Raw genomic sequence first — 20,310 nt, 5'->3', positions numbered from 1 at the left:
CACCTCTTTCCAGGGGCGCCGGATGGGGGTGCAGGAGAACTGGTTGCAGTCCTGAGCCCCGTCACTCATTTGCTGTGTGAGTCAGGTAGTTATTTTGCTTTGTCTGAGCCCCAGTCGCCCATCTACAAGTGAAGGGTTGAACCTCTAAGGGCCTTTTCAGCTCTAGAACCCGCACATCTTGGGGCTCCTGACCCAAGGATGCTGTGTGACCACAACCCCAGATGTCCCCCAGAAGCCTTCTCTGTCTTCCCTAAGCCCACTACCCATACTCGGACTTCAGCACTTTATGCCTCCCACAGCAACGAAGGCTGGTCCAGAGAAAGCTGAAACCAGTCAGTAAGGAGAAGGGTCAAGATCACCCACCCTGGGCAACGACTTTGCAGTGTGTGAAAGGCGGATGTGGTGGGGCCCTGCTCAGCTCACTGCTGTCGCTTCACCAAGGGAATCAAAAGAGAGTGACAGCTAGGTGCCTGTAATCCCAGCACTTTGAGAGGCCGAGGTGGGTGGATCACTTGAGGTCAGGAGTTCAAGACCAGCTTGGACAACATGGTGAAACCCCATCTCTGCCAAAAATACAAAAATTTGCCAGGTGTGGTGGCAGGCACCTGTAATCCCAGCTACTTGGGAGGCTGAGGTAGGAGAATCGCTTGAACCTGGGTAGCAGAGGTTGCAGTGAGCCAAGATGGTACCACTGCACTCTAACCTGGGTGACAGAGCAAGACTCCATCTCAAAAAAATAAAAAAATAAAATTTAAAAAAAAGAGTGACAGTGTTTTGCTCTGCTTTTGCTGTGTACAGAGTCTCTGTGGCATCATCCACAAGCATACGCCTCTCCCTTCCATGTCTGCAGGTTGGCTGGGGGCAGCTGGCATGGGCTGGACTCATGGATCCCAGGCTCCTGGTTGGGTTTGGACCTGCTCCACAGATGACTCCTTCTAGCTTGGAACCAGCACTCCCTAGGCCATGCCCGTCTCACCACCAAGCCAACCTGTGCCATAGGATGAGCCATGAATGTGGATGAAGGAAGCCCACAGGTACTCTCCCTCTCCCGACCCCAGGCCACCTGGCAGATGCTGGCTTCCCAGAATCTTTTTTTTTTTTTTTTTTTTTTTGAGACAGAATTTCACTGTTGTTGCCCAGGCTGGAGTGCAATGGTGCAGTCTCGCCTCACTGCAACCTCCGCCTTTTGGGTTCAAGCGATTCTTGTGTCTCAGCCTTCCAAGTAGCTGGGACTACAGGTGCCCACCACCACACCCAGCTAATTTTTGTATTTTTGGTAGAGACGGGTTTCACCATGTTGGCCGGGCTGGTCTCGAACTCCTGACCTCAAGCGGTCCACCCACGACCTCCCAAAGTGCTAGGATTGCAGGCGTGAGGCACTGCGCCCGGCCAGAGCCATTTTTTGAGATCCCTCATCCTGGTTCTGGACACATCTCTGGGGAGGGCAGGGCAGGGCAGAGGCCGTCATCACCATTTCCCATTTCTCACTGGTTACAATGAGACTAAAGGGCACTGCTTCCACCACCAGGGTGCTTTTAGAAAGGCCTTTCTGAGAAGACACATGAACAGGGGGTCTGAGCAGAGCAGCCCAGCTGTTTCTGGAACGCCCTGTGAGGCCAGATCTTCCAGGCAAGGGTGGGGTGAGGGAACCAAATAGTAGCAGGCCTGTCATCAGAGCACCTGGGCCTGGCTATCAAACTCACCTCCTCCACTTAACCCACCGAGGGACTCCAGGGAAGTCACTCAGTCTCTGAGATCCTTAGTTTCATCATCTGCAAAACAGGAAAGCCACGAAACCACTCCTTCTCAATGTTACTGAGAAATAACATTGTAAGAAATTGTATTGGTTGAACAAGCACCTACTGTGTACCAGGCAGTTTCTGTGCCTATGCATGAGACAGGCATTGCTCTGCAGATGAGCACACTGGGCCAGGTCTGTCAGGTAATTCATGCAAGATCTCTCTGTCAGTGAGTGGGCCTGGCTGCAAGCCCTGGGTCTGTGGGCTGCTGGAACCTCTGCCCACTACCCAGGGTAGGGTATGTCCTCCTCCTCCCCCTCGGTTACCCCAGGGGAGGTATTGTTATTTTACAGGGCTCAGGAGCAGGCCTGGGGCACCACGGAGAGACAGGAGGTGTCTTTCCTGGGTGCACGTAACAAAATGCCACCCGTCATGTCTACTGAGGGCGTCACGTCTGAAAGGCTGCTTTCAGCTCTCAGTTGTTTCATCATGGTGGTGGCTGCTCAGGAGACAATGTTTGTGTTTCTCAGGCCTCTTGCAGCTCCAGGAGAGAAGAAACCCAACCCCAACCAGCTTCAACACCAGAGAAATTGACTGGTTCCCGCAGGAGAAACTGGGTAACTCGTGGCCCTACTGCACTCAGGAGGGCTCGGGGCTGGTGCTGGGGCCCTGGGCCCCTGGAGACGCTGTGCTGTCTCAAACTCACTTCTGCTTCTTCCTGCTCTCTTTGAACTCACCTGGGCCTCATTTCTCCCCATTGGGATGCAGCCACTAACAGCCCCAGTTAGAAATTCCAGTCAGATGAGACCTCTGTCTCCTAGGGCTTCTGAATCAGTCCCAGGGAAGGCGGTTGATTGGCCTTGTTTGAGTCCTGCGCTCTCCCTTTGATGCACATCTGTTATTGCCACGGGAAAGGGGCTCTGGGCATGGCCGGGTGCAGTGCCTGTCACCAGAAGAGGAGGCATAGGAAGCAGTGGGCCAAAGGGGCATTTGTGTCAGGATGGCAGTTTCTTCTACAGTTGGGCTTCTGCTTCTCTGATATGTGTACAGGTCAGCGTCTCTGCACCTGGGAGAAGAGGGGAGGCATTGTCTGAGTTTCACCCCATCACACACACACACAGCGCCAGAGACCTACCATGCTCAGTGCCCCCACTGTACACATGTAGAAGCTGACGCTGACAGAAGGGTCGTACATCACTTGGTTAGTGGTGCAGGAGACAGAAATCAGGTGTCCTGACATCCAGGCATAAGCCATGCAGTTATTTGTCACTGGTTCTGAAGCCTTTCTGAGCAGGCCAGTGAGGCAGCTTTTTAGTAGCACCAATTCCTCCCATCCCAGAACATAAAGACCCTTTGGAGTATGACTCCATGCAAAGGCGAAGGCTCTGTCCCCACCCCTCCATTTAGGCTGACCTCATGGCTTGCTTGACTAGTAGATGTGGCCTGTATTCTGCTGCCCAGGACTTGGGGCCTTGCAGCTTCTGCCTTCACCCTGTTGGGGCCCAGCCCAGCTGCAAGGTCAGAAGCCCAGGCTGGGGCAGAGAGAGGCCTTTGCTGTATCGGCTGGCCCATCAGTCACATGCAGCCGCGCCAGCCAGCGCCACAAGGTCAGCAGAGCTGCTGGGCCAGCCCACAGAAGCAGGAGAGTCCATTATGGCTTTAAGCTACTAAATCTTGACAAGGTTTGTTACGTAGCAATAGAGACAAGCAGCAGCCAGGCTTAAAGAGTGAAAAAGCTAAAAAAAAAAATATGCAATTATTTGTCTAATGTCATTTCAGAATCTTAGAATCTTACAGTTGGGCCACCCCCTCTCATAACCCGGAGGTTCTGGCCACCAGAGCCGTGTAATGCCTCTGCTGATCTGGGGGCAGCATGTGGTCAGTGATGGCTCTGTCATCCGCTGCTGTGTCCCCAGTACTGCACCAGGGCTGGACAGTAATTCCTACAAAGTTGCCAAATGAATGCATGAATGTTATCCAGCCTCTGATTGCATACCCCCAAGGATGGGAGCTCACTCCCTTCAGGATGGTGTCTTCCATTATGAATGGCTCTGTCTTGGAGAAGGTCCTCCTCCGTCTAGAGCAGAGACCTGTGATTCCCCCAGGGGTCCTGGCTGTCTTCCTGGGGTCCCCTCTTATATAGGATAGCGTTAGGCACATCACAATGGTCCCTACCATTACAAAGCAGCACAACCTCACTTAATAACAAGTATTTTTATGTACTTGTTATTTTATATATGTACAGTTATTTATATATGTACAGTATTTTATATCTGTGTCCCCGAACACAGATATAACCCTAAGGGAAGTGCTTCCGCCTGGCCCTAAAAGAAGCATGGGCTCTGCATCACACAGTTCGGGGTTGCAACTCAAAAGCAACCTCTGTTTGGCCTTGGAAAAGACACTTCATGTCTCTGATCCTCAGTTTTCTCACCTGAAAAATAGGAGGAGTGAAATTTACTGCCTGGGTTGCTGTGGGGCTTAAAAGGGAGATGATGTATGTAAAATGCTCAGCATGTAATCGGTCCTTGATAAAGGTTAGTTCCTTTTCTGCCAGGTACATAAACAGTTCCAGATGGAGAGCTCATCCGTACTTAGCATTCGTGTCTATATAAATAATGTGCAGGTGGGAGAGGAATTGTCAGGTGACTGGGGAAGTGGGAGGGCGTTCCCAGCAGGGGAACAGTGTAAGCAAAGACAAGAAGGAGAAGTTTGCTTTCAGAGAAGGGTAAGTGGGTGGTTCGGTGCTGGTGGCAAGAAGACCAACAGGAGGGAGAATAATGGGAGAGGAAGCCAGGCCCATGCCATGGGGGGCCTTCAGTGCTGGGCTAGGGAGCTTGGGCTTTGCCGAGGGAGACATGGAGGAGGTCTGAAGAGGGAAGGGGTAAGGTCAGGTTTGGGATTCAAGTCTGGGGCAGGTCTGGGGTTGGATGGGGAGGTGAGGGGAGATGGAGCTCCAGGAAGCCTATGAGGGGAAAGTTGGGGTAGCAGCAGGAATGACTTGGGCTAGTGGATGGGAGGGACAGCCTGGCCACTGAGGCAGCGGCTGAGCCACCTGCATGGGCACACCTGTTGTGGGAAGCAGGGCCCTTGGTCCTCTGGTCTAGCGCCTCTGCTCTGCATCTTCAGTGCCAAGCCCTGTTGGGAAGAGCACTTTTTCTGTCCTTTTCAATCTAGAAACAGACCTGAGAGGGAGAAGACCTGGGCTAGATCTGTAGCCAGAAGGATGCTGGGTAGACCAGAGGGGAACTGACTTACTTGTCTGTCTGGTGGGGATTCAGAGAAGTCCCTCTCAAGGTCTGCTTGCTCATTTTATTAACCATCCCAGACCTCAAGCTGAGCTTCCCAGTTTTCTAAGCCCTGCCACAGTTATGGGCGGGCTCCTTTGAGCCTCGCCACTGGCTTGAGAGGGAGGCTGGGCAGAGGTGATTAGTTCTGTTGTTAAGATGGGGAGACCTAGGCCCAGAGAGGGCAAGTGACTTACCCAAGATCACACAGCAAGTGCATGGCAGAACTACCCTGGAACCCAGTTCTCCTGCCTCTCACTCACATCCTAGTCCCTTTCCATGTCACTGAGGGACAGGCAGGACGTTCTCACTTACCTGCTCTGGGTGAAGAGTGAGGAGAGCTAGAGAGAGGTTGACAGCCATCAGCAGACAACACTTAACCCAAACTGACAATTTAATTGTGAAAATGTGGACGAGCTATAGTTATGTGCAAGGAAATCCAGACGGTCTGGGCCACTGGGGAGCCTTGGCCAGCACCCCAGTTGTCAGGGAAACGGGAGAGGGTTGTGGATGATGTCACTAGACTCCAAGCCGAGGCTGAGGTATGGGGGTGGGCTCTCCATCCACCTCTTTGGGGCGTAGGCTCTCATCCTCACGTTTAACCCCTTCTCTTACAGATGGGAAAACGAGAGCTCCAGGGGGAGGCGGTGACTTGCCCAAGGTCACACAGGGAGTCAGTGCCTGAGCTATCCTTGTTCAGGGCGCCATGTTGATTCACCTAGCCAGGCTGCAGGCCCTTGAGGGCAGGCTGGGTCAGAGTCACCTGAGTCCTCAAGCCCAGCACAGGGCCTTGAGAAGGGCAGATGCTCAACTCTGTGGTAAGAGCTGCTCGATCCCTTTTAAAAAAACAGGGAGTGTGGGAGGTGACACTGTTGACTTTCTAGCAGCCTTAGATGAGCAGGAATCCTGAGCAGGCATGCAGAGCTGTCACTGGTTCAGGGATCATTGAGCTCAGAGATGGCAGGTCACCAGGCCAAGGTCAACCAGCAGGTTGGGGCAGTGCTGGGCTGACCCTGAGTTCAGGACTCCTAGGGGTCAAGTCACCTCTCATGCCGCACAGAGGACATCTTCTATAATCCTTCCCCGGGAGGAGTCATCTCTCTCACTGCCATTCCCCTTAACCCTGGTGCAGGGGTCTGGGCCTAGACAAGCTCCCACTGTCTGAAGCATTTTCGCAGAATCCCCAGGTTCTGACTTGAAGCTAAATATCGACCCACCCAAAGCATCAATAACAATGACAATGACCAACCTGAGCACAACCCCTACCATGCACTAGGCTCTGGGCTATCACTGCATTGCCCTTATCTCAAATATCTACAACTCTATAGGCTGGGATTATTGTTTTCACTTTGAAGTCCAGAAAAATGAGGCTCTGGGAGGTCCCTTACCCACCTGCACACAGCCAGAAAGTGAAGAAGCTGGGTCTTGAACCCCAGGCCACTCTGCATCCAAACACCATGACTGCCTTTTCCCCTGGCTAGCGGATCATTCCCACAATGGCCTGGGTGCTTACGGGAGGGGGCAGCTGAGTTTTTGCCTGCCCAACCTCTCTTTCACTTCTAATGATAACAACACCCCTCCCTGCCATCCCCCAACTTTATGAAGTTCTGATGGGGTTCTCAGGCACAGAACCCAGTCCCCTGATAGAAGGCCTGGCCTTGTGCAGAATTCCATCTTCCTAGCCACATAATTGGTCCAGGAAGAGTATATGACCCAACTGGACCAAATAGAGCTATTTCCCTGTGATGCATGAATGGGTTCTGGAAGAAAGGAGTCAGCCCCACCTTGGAATGCAAGTTCCAAAGGCGTGATCCCCAGAGCTTCCTACCCTGTATTCCTTGCCATGTGAGGAAGACAAGGACAATGAAGAAGGAAAAGAAGAAACAGGTAGTGGGGTGGAGATGGGGTGCCATTTGAGTCCCTGAGCCTGTCCTTCCCAATTATGGGGCCAGTGAATCCATGTTTCCTTAGGATCATCAGAATAGGGTCTCTATCTACTCTCTTGCAATTAGAGCAATCCTATTTTCACCGCAATGTGTTGAGTCCTATGCTGTTGTTACAGGGAGTACAAAATTAATAAAGGTTTCTGTTCTCCAAGACCTAACAGTCTAGTCAGGGAATAGCGGGGTGGCAATAGGCAACAGGTTCTAGACCCTGCTCTGTCTCAGACATGCTGTGTGATCCTTCCCCTCTCTGGGCTATAGTTTCCCCGTCTTTAGCATGGAGGTGTGTTGAAGCAGGAGAGGGAGAACATTGGGCTCAGTGTTCTGCAAGATTCTCTCCAGATCCACACAAGTACCTTTAAAAAAAAACTTGATATTTGCAAACTATGCATCTGACAAAGGTCTAATGTCCAGAAGTATAAGAAACTCAAACAGATCAACAAGCAAAAAACAACCCCATTTAAAAATGAGCAAAAGGCTGGGTATGGTGGCTTATGCCTCTAATCCCAGCACTTTGAGAGGCCAAGGTAGGAGATATCACTTGAGCTGAGGAGTTTGAGACCCGCCTAGGCAACTCAATTTTTAAAAAGTAATAATTAAAACAATTTTTAAGTTAAAAAAATGAGCAAAAGACATGAACAGACGCCTCTTAAAAGAAGACATACATGTGGCCAAAAAGCAACAAAAAATGTTCAACATCACTAATCATTAGAGAAATGCAAAACAAAACCACAATAAGATACCGTCTTATACCAGTCAGAATGGCTATTATTAAAAAGTCAAAAACAACAGATGTTGGTGAGGTTGTGGAGAAAAGAGTATGTGTATGCACCACTAGTGAGAATGTAAACTAGTTCAGTCACTGTGGAAGCAGTCTAGAGATGTCTCAAAAACCTTAAATAGAACTACCATTTGACCCAGCAATCCCATTATTGGTTACATACCCAGATGAATATAAATTATTCTACCATAAAGACACAGGCACACATATGTTCATTGCAGCCCTATTCACAATAGCAAAGATATGGAATCAATCTAGATGCTCATCAACAGTGGACTGGATAAAGAAAATGTGGTACATATACACCACGGAATACTAACTATGCAGCTACAAAAAATGAGATCATGGCCTTTGCAGCAACATGGATGGAACTGGAGGCCATAATCCTACGTGAATTAATGCAGAAACAGGAAACTAAATACTGCACGTTCTCACTTTTACATGGGAGCTAAACATTGAGTACACATGGACACGAAGAGAACAATAGACACGGGGGCCTATCTGAAGGTGGATTGGGGAAGGAGGGTAAGGACTGATATTATGCTGATTACCTGGGTGACAAAATTGTCTATACACCAAACTCCCATAATATGCAATTTACCCATGTAACAAACCTGTACATATACCGCTTGAACCTATAAGTTGGAAAGGAAAAATATTTGAGATATAACTTCTATACCACACATTCACCCCGTTACAGCGTACCGTTCAGTGGTTTTTAGTATATTTACAAAGTTGCGCAACCATCACTACTTTCTAATTTCAGAACATTTTCATCCATCACCCCAAAAATCAATCCCATACCCATTAGCAGTCACTTTTCATTCCACCCACCACTCCAGCCCCTAGAAACTGCTAATTCTTTTTGTCTCTATGGATTTTCCTATTCTGGACAGTTCAAGTTCATTTTCACGTTTATCTATGTTGTAGCATGCATCAAACTCCTTCATTTCCTCTTATGGTTGGTTAATATTTTATTGTATGGATATACCACATTTTATTGACTCGTTCATCAGTTGAGGGACATTTGGGTTGTTTCTACTTTTTGGCTATTACAAATAATGCTTCTATGAACATTCACGTGCCAAGTGTTTGTCTGAAATACATGCTTTCAGTTCTCTTGTGTATGTACCTAGGGATGGAACTGCTGGATCATATGGTAACTATATGACTTTAAGGGAACTGTCAAGCTGTTCTCCGTAGTGGCTGTATTTTTTTTTTTTTTTTTTTTTTGAGACGGAGTTTCACTCTTGTTGCCCAGGCTGAAGTGCAATGGCACAATCTCGGCTCACTGCAACTTCTGCCTCCTGGGTTCAAGCGATTCTCCTGCCTCAGCCTTCCAAGTAGTTGGGATAACAGGTACCTGCCACAATGCCTGGATAAATTTTTTTGGTTTTTGTTTTATTTTTTGTTTTCGTTTTGAGACAGAGTCTCACTCTGTTGCCCAGACTGGAGTGCAATGGCGCGATCTTGACTCACTGCAACATCCAACTCCTGGGTTTGAGCGATTCTCCTACCTCAGCCTCCCGAGTAGCTGGGATTACAGGTGCCTGCCACCATGCCCAGCTAACTTTTTTTGTATTTTTAGTAGAGACTGGGTTTCGCCATGTTGGCCAGACTGGTCTCAAACCCCTGACCTCACGTGATCTGCCTGCCTTGGCCTCCCAAAGTGCTGGGATTACAGGCATGAGCCACTGCACCTGGCTCAATTTGTTGTATTTTTAGTAGAGACGGGGTTTCACCATGTTGGCCAGGCTGGTCTCAAACCCCTGACCTTACGTGATCCACCCGCCTCAGCCTCCCAAAGTGCTGGGATTACAGCCATGAGCCACTGTGCCCAGCTGTGGCTGTCCTATTTTACATTATGAGAGTTCCAATTTTTCCATGTTCTTGACAACACTTGTTAATTTGGTATTTTTTATTATAACCATCCTGGTAAGTGTGAATGGCATATCACGTGGTGGTTTTGATTTGCATTTCCCCAGTGACTAATGGTGTGGAGTATCTTTTTAAGTGCTTATTGGCTATTTGTATATCTTCTTTGGAGAAATACCTGTTCAAATATTTTGCCCACTTAAAAATTAAGTTATTTGTCCTTTTCTTGTTGAGTTGCAAAGAGTTCTTTATGTATTCCAGTTACTAGAATACTTCATGTGCAAGTATTTCCTCCCATTCTGTGGGTTGTTCACTTTCTTGATAATATCCTTTGAAACACAACATTTTTAATTTTGATGAAGTTCAGTTTCTCTATTTTTTCATTCAGTTGCTTGTGCTTTTGGCACCATGTAGAAAAAACCATTGTTTACTTCAAGGTCACAAGGATTTACATCTATGTTTTCTCGTAAGGATTTTCTAGTTTTAGCTGGAACAGCATCACTTGTTTAAAAAAAAAAACAAAACCCCTATTATTTCTCCACTGGATGTCTTGGCACTCTTGTCAAAAATCAATTGACCAGGCTAGGCATGGTCACAATATATCACACAGTAATCCCAGCAATTTGGGAGGCCAAGATCGCTTGAGATTAGGGGGTCTGAAACCAGCCTGGGCAACATAATGAGACCCCTGTCTCTACAAAATTTAAAAAAAGAAAATTAGCTGAATGTGGTGTGTGCACCTGTGGTTCCAACCACTAGGGAGGCTGAAGCAGGAGGATCACTTGAGCCCAGGAGATGGACATTGCAGTGAGCGGTGATCGTGCCATTGCATCCAGCCTGGGCAACAGAACAAGACCCTGCTTCTTTAAAGAAAAATAAAAGTCAATGGCCATAGATGTACGGGTTTATTGACACAATTGCTTGTTAAGTGACATCTAGGAAGTAAGTTACAGTAGGGTCCATGTAGTCACCACCATGTAAGGGGTGTGGCAGAGGGAAAAGGATGAATGAGAAATTTGGAGTCCTGCAGACCTTTGTTTCCATTCCAGATCCACTGTAACCCAGACAACCTGTTTCATTTTGCCTTTTAAGAAGTGACACAATATATCACACAGAACACATTCTCATAAAAAACACAAACATCAGAATGCCCCTGAGCCTCAGTTTCCTCCTCTATCATGTCTAAACCCCAGAGCTGGTGTGAGGCCTAGGCTTGGGGCCGGGGGACAGCGGGGAGAAGAAGGGTATTCCAGATGGGGTCAAGGGCACTGGTAAGAGCTGGAGGCTGGAAAGTGCAGGGATGTGACATGGGGACACAGTGAGGAGCCTGCAGGCCAGGGGTGGTGTTGACAGGTTGCCTCTCCTGTCCTGCATGTGGTGAAAAAACAAGACTCTGGCACCTGAGTCACAGCTCAGAAGACACCTCCCACGTCCCCCTGGAGAGCCTCATACTATAGCCAGGCCCTCCAGGTATGAGCCTCCCTCACCCCCGTGGTGGGGTGGCCGTGAGCATGCTGCAGGGATGCTGTTGGTGATGTCAAGTCTAGGGCTGGGAGGTAGTTAGGGGCCAATGGGGGCTTCTGTTTCTTGTTTTGTGTGTGAGTGAGTGAGATGTGCAGGTCAAGAAGATAGTGCCTGAGGAAGGTAAGAGGAAGCTTGTTTGTTGGGCACCTCCTGTTTGCCAGAAGGCACTTTGTGGACTTCATCTCAGCTCCCAACCACCCAGAGAAACAAGAGTTATGAGGCTCATTCCCATTCCACATGACAGGAGCCTGAGTCAGATGGGAGGACACATTTGCCCAAGCTCACCCAGCCAGCAGGTGACAGGGCTGGGATTTGAACCCAGTTCCATCTGTCCTGAAGCACATGCTTTTCTATAATGCCAAGTTACCCTAGAGAAGAGCGAGAAAGAGGAGGGGGGTAAGATACAGGGAGGCCCAGCAGAGGGACAGTCACACAGAGGACAATCAAGAGAGGCAGAAATGAAAAACAAGAGTGGAAAGAGCGTGAGGCCCTGGCCCGGCCGAGGCCTGGAACAGGTCCTCAGGGAGCAGCCGAGGGCGGGGACGACCGGAAACCGGCTCACCGAACCTGGAGCCAACAACCATGCTTGGCCTGAGACATGGTGGAAAAGCTCTCACCTCAAGATACTAGTAGGGGAAACTGGCGTGGCGGGGAGCAGGGTCTGCCTGGGAAAAGGACAGCAGGGTCGGATGGCCAGGAGCTGCCAAGTAGGCCCATCATCTGGTTCAAGTAACCGCTGTGGCCGCCGGGCTGGCAGGCCCTTGCTGCTGGCCGTGCAGAGCGGCAGGCCCAGAGGCCGGGATGCAGGCAGCGATGACCAGGCCTTCCTGGAATGCGGGTTGTTCTTAGGACAAACCCCTTCACGTGGCCTGCAAGTAGGATGGCTGTATAGTTTACTGTTTCATCTGGGACAATTAAAAGTGTGAGGGGACAACAGGCGTACATGGGTATGTATGGGCCTAACTTCTAAGGTCCTGCTTGGCCAGGCCTGGCTTGTTTCTGGGGCAGCCTCCAGGCTCTCTGCCCTCTGCCTTCACTGCCAGGCCTCAGCCAACCCTTGGGGCTTCCACATTATCTGGAATATCTGTCTGTGTCACCTCCACACCTCTCCATACCCCTTCATCGTTCCTACAACACCCTCAAAGCTCCTCCAGCAGAGCCAGTGTTCTCTCAAGCTATTCAAGACACTGTGAGCTTTCCCTCTGTGGCAATGATAGCAATAATGAAATAAATTCTTAATTGTGTGCTTGATTGTTTCAAAGTCTGTCTCACTCCCCAAGGGCAGACTGGGTCTGGCTTGTCCACTGCTGCATCCTGCTCACCCAGCCCAAAGGCCCCGAAACACACACGAATAAACCAACCCCCAGGCCTCATGCACTGCCACAGAGGTGTGTGCCCACCCTGGGAACTTTTTTCTTTTCTTTTTCTTTTTCTTTTTTTTTTTTTGAGATGGAGTCTCCCTCTGTTGCCCAGGCTGGAGTACACTGGCATGATCTCGGCTCACTGCCACCTCTGCCACCCCAGTTCCAGCAACTCTCCTGCCTCAGCCTCCCGAGTAGCTGGGATTACAGGTGCCTACCACCACGCCCAACTAATTTTTGTATTTTTAGTAGAGACAGGGTTTCACCATGTCGGCCAGACTGGTCTTGAACTCCTGACCTCGGGTGATCTGCCCGCCTTGGCCTCCCAAAGTGCTGGGATTACAAGCGTGAGCCACCGCGCCTGGCCCACCCTGGTATTTTTGTTTTGTTTTGTTTTTTCCTATACAAAGAAAGGAAAGGAAGGAGCTAGTCCTAAAAAAACAAAAAAACCTCTTGCACAATTCATACTTCTGATTTCTTCCACAGACATTGAGCCCCTTCAGGAAGGGACTGTACTCCCTTCTCTTCCCCAGCCTAGCTGTGGACCTGAATCAAGCTTAGGCTGAGCTTGATGAGTGACTGCAACATTGAATATCACCATGGTGGGTCACAGAAAGTCAGACCAGGAAGGAACCCTAGAGGTCATGAGATATGCAAGTGCTGAATCCAGACCCTGGGGGTGTTATAGGCACACAAAAAATTAATGTTCCTTCCTTTACAGGTCATCTTATCCAACCACCATCTTTTTCTTTAAGGTTTTTAAGTGTACAATTCACTTTAGCATATTCACAAAGTTGTGCAATCATCTTACTACCAAATCCCAGAACATTGTCATCACCGCACAGGAAACCACATACCTAGTAGCAGTCATGTCCCCCTGTCCCCTTCCCTCAGCCTCTGGCAACCACCAATTACCGCATTTTAAAAACAAAGAAACTGAGGCCCAGGGACGGGCAGTGCCTTATTAATGTCACATCGCCAATGGCAGAGCCAGGCTAGAGTCCGGGCCTCCTGATGCCCACCTGCTACAGTGAGGCCACAGGTCTGAGTTCTCTCCGGCACCCTCAGCATACTCTGGGGCCTGACATGCAAGAGGGGGTGGGCAAAGGCCTCTCCAGGGTAAGAAGTGACCGTACCATCTGTAACTGTGCCCTTAAAGTCCAGAGCGTGCCGTTCCCAGAATGGAGCCGAGGGTTGTAAGGAGCAGGAGACACATGGAGGGAACATTTCCACCCTGTGCCTTGCTTCTTCGAAGCCAGCGTCTTTCCAGGGCTGGGAACACCCTTCCCCCAGATGACCCTGGGCTTCCTCCTCACCTCTCCAGCATCCTCTCAAAGGCCCCCTTCTCAGTGAGGCCTGCCCTGACCACCCTGTTTAAAACTGCCAACAGGCTGGGCGGAGAGGCTCATACCTGTAATTCCAGCACTTTGGGAGGCCGAGATAGGAGGATTGCTTGAACCCAGAAGGTTGAGGCTGCTGTGAGCCATGATCGCAGCACTGCACCCTAGCCTGGGTGACGGAGAGAGATCCTGTCTCCAAAAAAAAAAAAAAACAAAAAACCCCCAAATCCTAAAAAACAAAAATCACTGCAAATAGACCCTGTGCCTCCCCACTGGCACTCTCTATCCTCCCACCCCCACCCATGGTGGTTTCCTCCATAGTGCGTCCTGCATCCTTTCCTTCTTTACCTGGTGATTGTCTTCCCCACCACGGCAGCTCCATGCAGGCAGGGGTTTTGTCTGCTTTGCTTTCTGCTCTACCCCAGCTCCTAGAATAGTGCCTGCTATATAGAAGGTGTTTTGTAAACACTGAATGAATGGATGGATGGACGGATGGATGGATGGATGGGATGGCTATCGTTGCATTTGATTCTTACCAGCAATGATCAGGGGAACAGCTATCATGCCTGTTTTTTAGATGGCAAGATGAGGTCCATCTGGGAGCTAGAGGCAGGCTATGGTCTTCCTTGACCTTGGTCCTGTCAGGGGAGCCTGGAGCAAGAGCAAGGTGGGCATGAGGAAGCAGGGGCTAGGCTTCCAGGTTCTGCCATTGATTTTAGGGCCCAGAAACCAAAGCCACTTTCAGAATCCAGCCTTTACTTCTTCCTGCAGAAATTCAGCAGCTTTCACTTTCCATGCCTTAGCCAAAATGGAAAAAGAAAGGAAGAAAAAAGGCAGTGCTCTTTTTTCAAATGGACTTAGCTCTGTGAGCTCCAACGTGGAAATTGCTGTCCATGATGTCACGGGCCCCGAGGCCTCTGGGCAGCGTTACTGACACTTTATACGGCAGGCTGGGCACAGGGTCCCCACTCCTGTTTCTAGAGCTCTGTAAGCACCACGGGCAGATGGTGGCTCCATCGACAAGCCTGGGCCCAGATCTCCAGAGCCAGGATGGAGCCAGGCACTGGGCAGGCAGGGGGCAGGCTGATAGCCCAGTGGAGCACCTCGCTCTATTGTCCAAAGGTCTTCGACATCCACCACTCACAGGGTCTGTGGCAGACCACAGGGCGAGCACTGTGGTCTGTGTCTTTCCGTGGGGAGCAGAGGGTCAGAGTAGTGTGGTGCTCTGCCCACGGTCACATACACAGTCCGGAAGTGATGGACTTTGTGTTGAACCCTGTCCTCTGATTCTAAATTCTATGGTTTGCTAGAGAGGAGAAGGCATGGCTCTTGCCCAAGAGAAGTTGGCAGTCTGAGAACGGCTGTAAGGAAGCCACTTGATCAAGTCTAAGTCTTAATTTTACAGTTGAAGACACCAAGGCTCAGAAAGGAGCAGGGACTGGTCCAAGGTCACACAGCCAATCTACAGCCCAGACAGTGCTGGACGCAGTCTCTAGATTCCTGGCTGGGAGTATTTTCTACAAGATCCTGCACTTAAACAGTTCCATTTGGCAGAAGCTCTGCTGTTCCGGAAGAGACTCCAGGCCTTTCCAGAATCCGGTCTAAGGCTGTCTTCCAGGATCTGCTGTCAAGGCGTACTCCTTAGGGAGCAGCTGTTGGCAAATGGAGGAGAGATATTGATTATGTCTGGGGTTGCGGGGAGGGTGGTTTGGGGAGGTGGGGGGGATGGGGAAGAGCAGTGGAAGTTTCTCTGAAAAACGAAAAGCATATTTGTTTTGACTTTTGCTTATCTGTATGTTATAATTCTTCTATGGTTATATAATCAACATTTCATATTTGAAAGGGGTAAACTGTTTAATTAGGCAGGGTCTGGGCATCCAGGATTGTCTCAGCTCTGACAGGCTGTGTGAATTTGGTGAGATCCCCCCGTCCCTCTGGGCCTTTCTTAGAAATGCCAGTAATGTTGCCCTGTGAGAGGTAAATGAATCACAGGGCTCCCTGGCTCAGGAAACAGCCATCCGACCTATTCATGATGTTAACCTGTCTAAGGAAAGAATGCAGCAACCAAGTCATGAGGTCCCGAGAAAAGCCAAGGTTCGGAGAAGCCCACCGTGGCTGTGTGTAGGTCCAGTGCTGTCTGGAAGGTCAGGGAGATTGTCTGAGACCCAAGCCTGTCCCAGTCCCCACAGAGAGCCCCCTGCATGGGTGGAGATCATTCTTCAGGCTTCACCAAGGTCTGCATGAAGCACCTCTCGACTAGCATTCCTTGCCCCTTTCCTCAGATCCCAGAGCCCTGGCTCCCAGGAGGGAAGGAGACTGAGGAGGGGACAAGATCATTCCTGTCAGTAGAAGGGTAGGGTGCCCAGTGTCAGTGCTAAGTGTTGTGAGGAGGCATCATCTTGAGTGACAGGGTTAGGGCCAGCCTGTCAGACCTCTCTAGGTGTCTGGAGAAAGGTCAATGTCAGAAGCTGCCAGGTGAGGGCTGGACTCCAGGCTGAGACCTGCTGCCCAGTGAAAGGGCTAAATTATTTCAATACATGTGCAGTGCGTGGCACAGCGCCTGGCATAAAAGCAGTGGACAATAAAAACTGCTCAGTGAAAGTTAGCTGTGCCCTACCTGGACAGCAGGGTGGAGGCGCGAGTGCAGAGAGGGAGAAGAACTCGATCCTGGCCCATCTGCCCGGCGGGCCCCTGTCTTCGGAAGGCAGGCTCGGCTCACACCCACTTTCTTGCCTGTGACCCACACCACAATCTCTGTCACTCATGGGCACTGAGGGAGCACCTAGCTTCCTGTTCTGAGCTGTGGTGTCACTTTCTGGTCTTCCCCTGATCTCCAGGCCTGAGGAATCCATGGCTTCCCATCCCTGAATTATCCCCAGCTCCCGCCACCCATCCCTCGCTTCCCACCAGCACTGGGCTGGACCTCAAAGGCCAGGAATTAGAGGTCGGGTTGGGACCCCTGAATGTCAGGGCTGGAAGACCTCCAGTGAGTGCCTTGCTTGCCCCTCCTCCAGGAATGCACATGTCAGGGAACTGAGGCCCAAAGAGGAAGCTGCCCCTTTGCACAGCCCGTGAGTCTGTGGCTGTTTCTCCAGCCTCCTCTGCTCTCTGGGGGCCCCCAGAGCCTCTGGGAGACCATACGTCCCCCAACCCCCTCACGGCTACACCTCACCTGGTCTTTGCTCTGCGGCTCTGTCTGGGATAATTCTCGCCAAGCAGGGTCAGCCCCTGGGGAGCAGGCCGCTAATGAGCTTCAGATGCCGGGGCCAGACTCAGTCTTGCAGCAGGCGGATGCTCAGATGCTTTGGCTGATTGAGGATGTCTGGCCAGTGGATATGGCTCAGAGAGGACACCTCCCCTCCCTTCACAGGTTACCCCACTCCTGACTTGCACTAGGCACAGCAGGTGCCAGTGTTTAACCCCCCAAACCCCAGCTAGGGCAGCTGTTTCAAGATTTGGAAAAGGACAGACAAACTGGAGGACAAATGCATTTCCATCACGTGGGAACTTAGTTCTTCTTCTCCCAGGACTTTTCTGGGTCCTAAGCTGGTGTTTCCACCAAGGTGGCAGCAGGAAGGGGGAAGAGAGAGGGACAAGCTGCTTTCTAATACCCAATCATGCACGCTCTGGGCTGGGCACAAATGTCATCTTCTCCAGCCCTCGCAGGAACCCTACAAAGTGAGAACTGTCACCAAGCCCTTCACAGGAGGAAACGGAGGCTCAGAGAGGGGAGATGATTTGCTCAAGGTTACACAGCCCCTGAGTGGCCAAACTAGGGTTCCATCCCACCTCTGTCAGAGCCCACATTCCACCTGCAACACGCTGGGATGTTTCTAGAAGACCAGAATGGTATCTTGTGATCTCCAAGCTTTGTGAATGGTGAGGGCCTGTGGCCACATGGGTTTCAGACACTCAGGCTGCCTCTGCAGCTGACTCACTCCCTGATTTTGACAAGGCAGCAGATTTCACATCTACAAAACGGGGATCATCATCGCAAGTTCAGGTGAGGTAATGCTAACTGCCATCATCACATTCTCAACCATGCCCAGAACACATTCTGGGAGCCAGACTCACTGCTGGAGGCTTTTTGTCGGGGAGCTTTAAAAACCGTAGATTCCAAAGCTCTGTTGCCTACTAGCTGTGTGACCCTGGCCAAGTTACTGTGCCTCTCTGTGCCTGCATTTCCTCATCTCAGGAAATAAATGAAGATCATATTAGTTCCTATCTCAGAGTCGGTGAGGAGTTAGGTGTGTTATAAAGGGATTAGAAGGATACCTGGCACAGGTGGCGCATCTAGCACATGTGTTAGCTAATACTGGGCTCAACCTTGTGAGACACGTGTTATTTTCCCCAAAGCAGCAATGTGGAAACTGAAGTCATGCAGCACAGTGATTCTCCAACTGAGTGTGCAGAGTCATCTGGAGAGTTTGTTAAAACCCTGAGGGCTGGGCCCACCCCAGAGTTTCTGGAGCAGTACGTCTGGGTTGGGGCCTGAGAATGTGCATTTCTAGCATGTTCCAGGTCATGCTGACGCTGCTGGTGTGGGGCCCACACTCAGAGACCCACTGCTCTGGTGGGCCTGAGTATGGCTCCTGGTATGCGGGGACCAGCTAGTTCCACACATGATTCGGTGAGTGAGCAGGTGAGTGGGCGCACAGAACAGAAAGGATGTTGGACTAGTGATCCTTCATGGCTCTCTCTCTCCTCTCTCAGCACCGAGGGTTGTGGCTCATCGCCTTCACATCTTCTTTGAACCTGAATTGGGAAGATCCCCACCACACTGTCCCCCACACCCCATGGCAGAGGGCGGCGTGCTTGCTGTGGCCACAGGCTGCAGAGAGGGGCCTGTGTGCCGGCTGCTCACCTCCCACTGTGTGCCCAGTGGTTTTCTATTTCAGTTGCTGTAAAAATATCACCTTTGATCTCAGCTTGTGGCTCTTAAAAAAAAAAAAAGAAGAAAGCCACCAACAGGCTGGGTTTTCATTCTCCCCTGGCCCCACCCTGCCCTCACCTTAGCTCCCAGCTCTTTCCCTCCTTCCATTCCACCCCACTCACCCTCTCCTCTTTGCATCTCAGCACCCTGGATCCAGGGCACCTTGGGAATCCGTGGACCTTTCTCTCTCTGTGTGACACCCCTTGCCCCCATGCGGGGCTGCCTGCAGGAAGAACAGTATAAATAAGGGTGTGTGTGGAGGAAGAGCACCCTCTCCCCTCCTCCCTGTCTCCCTGCCCCTTCCCCTCTGCTCCAAGGTCCCCTGCTTGGCCAGGTCCAGGCCTCTTCTCCAGTGCTGTCAAGCACATGGTACCCATCATAGCCCTGCATCTGTGGAGGCTTGGGTCCTCCCAAAGTAGAAAGAGAAGAGCGAGGGGGCCTAAATATTTAGATCACACCATCTACTCAGGGATCCCTCAGCAGCCCAGAGATGCCTGGAGGAGTGGTCTTCAGGCCTGATGGTGCCAATATCCCACCTCCTGGCTCAGCAGGCAGACAGCCTGCCCCCTCTCCTTGACCCCAAGCCCCCTGCCCACCCACCAACACACACACCGGTTTCCTTTCAGTAAACTCTGGGGAGAGGCACATGCAGCCCCCCTGCTCCCCTAGGGTGGTCCTGCATACTCTGGCCTCTGTGACCTGACATTCTTTTTTTTTCTTTTTTTTGAGGCAGGGTCTCACTCTGTCACCCAGGCTGGCTGGAGTGCAGTGGCGCGATCTCTGCCTCCCGGGTTCAAGCGATTCTCATGCTTCAGCCTCCCAAGTAGCTGGGATTACAGGCATGCCATCACACCTGGTTAATTTTGTAGTTTTAGTAGAGATGGGGTTTTGCCGTATTGGCCAGGCTGGTCTTGAACTCCTGACCTCAAGTGATCTGCCCGCCTTGGCCTCCCAAAGTGCTGGGATTACAGGCGTGAGCCACCCCGTGCCTCACCTCCCTGACATTCTTGAGCCTACTTGCTCCACGCAGGCCTCTTAGCCAGAGCCCTTCCGGTTGGAAAGTCACCTTCTCACTTACCAGAGCCCTTCCTGCCCTGCCACTCCCCTGTCCAGTGAGGTCATCTCCAAGGGTCCCAGCGCCGGCAGAGGGACCAGAGAATCCCACCACTTCCCTAAGAAGTTTCTTGGCTGACAGGCATTTTGTGCCAATGGAGGGAGCAAGCAAGCCTTGAACCTCTGACTCACACCAGGCTTTGAGCTGTGATGGTGTCTTTTTTTGGCTTCGGCTTTTACAGAAAGACAAAATACCACTCATTCAACAAACGCTTTACAGGTCATCTGCATCGGGCCCTGTGCTGACATGGCCACTCCTCAGAGAACCCTCCCTCACACTCTTGTGGGTGGAGACACAGATGTGTGCAGGGGTCAGGCATCCCAGCGACAGGGAGTGCAGGGGTTGGGGGCACTTGGAGGGGTGTCTGCCTGGAGGCGGAGGTGGTGGTGCAGAAACTGCAAGGCCTGGAATGT

The 20,310-nt window shown here is 50.9% G+C and overlaps 1 long non-coding RNA gene across 1 annotated transcript in view; it reads right to left on the bottom strand.

The window, feature by feature from the left end:
- Nucleotides 1–1,315: 1,315 nt before the first annotated feature.
- LOC110741249 overlaps nt 1,316–20,310 on the bottom strand; it is a 20,818-nt gene continuing 1,823 nt past the window's right edge. Inside the window, exons 2-7 of the long non-coding RNA XR_002517126.2 lie at nt 18,906–19,006; nt 17,023–17,078; nt 16,468–16,583; nt 14,387–15,502; nt 2,477–2,805; nt 1,316–1,772 (exon numbers count right to left, since the gene is read on the bottom strand). This is a non-coding gene — a long non-coding RNA (uncharacterized LOC110741249). The remainder of the gene's footprint in view (nt 1,773–2,476; nt 2,806–14,386; nt 15,503–16,467; nt 16,584–17,022; nt 17,079–18,905; nt 19,007–20,310) is intronic.

The sequence above is a fragment of the Papio anubis genome, chromosome 12 (genome assembly GCF_008728515.1).
Source record: "Papio anubis isolate 15944 chromosome 12, Panubis1.0, whole genome shotgun sequence".
Classification (NCBI taxonomy): domain Eukaryota; kingdom Metazoa; phylum Chordata; class Mammalia; order Primates; family Cercopithecidae; genus Papio; species Papio anubis.
This window is presented reverse-complemented; position numbering and strand designations above follow the sequence as displayed.